The 1,376-nt window shown below is 45.7% G+C and overlaps 1 pseudogene across 1 annotated transcript; it reads right to left on the minus strand.

The window, feature by feature from the left end:
* Positions 1-355: 355 nt before the first annotated feature.
* Positions 356-556, minus strand: LOC308244828 (large ribosomal subunit protein eL39-like; annotated as a pseudogene). The gene has a single exon. The product of its transcript is annotated as a large ribosomal subunit protein eL39-like (transcript).
* Between the last annotated feature and the right edge of the window lie 820 nt (positions 557-1,376).

A 1,376-nucleotide genomic window follows, 5' to 3' on the forward strand; every position in this document is an offset into this window, starting at 1 on the left:
GGGGGGTTTGGTCAGAAACTGGTCAGAAGATAGAGGGAGGTTTCCTGAGGAACTCTATGTGGTTCTGAGCCCAGGAGTCCAGGGGCCATTGGAGCTGGGGAAGAGGTCATGTATTCGTTTCCTAGGCTGCTGTAACAGAGTTCCACACACTGGGCGGCTTGAAACAACAGAATTTTTTTATTTTTTATTTTTTAATTTTTTAAAAGGTCTCGCACATTTATTACTGAACCATGCTACTATTGCAGGGGGGGGAAAAATCAACAGAGCAAAATCACAAGTCCATTAATTCTCCAATTAAAATGCCCCAACTGTCCAGACAGTAGCATCTTTTCAATCATTTATAGGTGTAGGCAACCTGGATACAGCATAAATATGTGAGTCATCTCTCATGTGTGATTTCTCATAGGCCCAGTTTGGTTCTTCTCCAATGTCTCCTCTTCGAGTTGTACCTGATTTTATTACCAGTTTTCATCCGAATTCATTGGGGAATGGGCCGATTCTGCTTTTGTTTCTTGGCCAGGAACCTCTTGATCCTGAAAGTCTTGTGGGAAGACATGGTGAAGGAGAAGCGAACGCATGCACCTTGATGGCGGAGAAAGAGCCAGAATTTTTTTTCTCAAGTTCTGGAGGCGAGGAGTTAGAAATCAAGGCATCAGCAGGGTTGGTTCCCGTGCGAGTGCTGAAGGTGAACCTGCCCCATGACTCTCCCTGAGCTGGTGACGGCCAGAAACCCACGCGTTCCCTGGCTTGTGGATATACCATTGTCATCTCTGCCTCCATCTCCACAAGGTGGTCTTCCTGCTAAGGACTCTGTCCTTGGCGTCGGATCCCCGTGACCTCTATTCTCAAACAAGGCCTTGACTTTTGGAGTTCCATGTCCTTCTTTGATTCACTCAGTTTTAGCCAGAATCCCCTACCCTCAGTATCTGATTACCAGCCTCAATATCTGATGGGGCTCGGCTTCCCCCACCATCCCTCAGAGAGCATCTGATCACCCTGGCCTGCCTTCAGCAAGAATCCTGTTAGGTGAGTTTACCAATAAATCCCTCCTTATCTTGCTGTTTCCTCTGAGGAATTTTCTATCCACTGACCCTCATCCTGTTGTTTGGCTATAAATTCCCACTTTTCCTGGTTGGGCTCAAAAGTCGAGCTCAATCTCTCTCTCCTATTGCAAAACCCCACTGTCATGGTCCCTATACCTATCTCAACAGTGCCCCTGAATGAAATCCACCTTCCCTCTCTTTAACAAGTATCATGAATATTTTCTTTCTTATAAGGACACCAGTTATATTAGATTAATGATCACCCTACTCCAAGGTGACCCCATCTTAACTAGTTATATCTGTAATGACCTTGGTCCTGGAGGTTAGGATTTC

The sequence above is a fragment of the Plecotus auritus genome, assembly GCF_963455305.1.
Source record: "Plecotus auritus genome assembly, chromosome: 3".
Classification (NCBI taxonomy): domain Eukaryota; kingdom Metazoa; phylum Chordata; class Mammalia; order Chiroptera; family Vespertilionidae; genus Plecotus; species Plecotus auritus.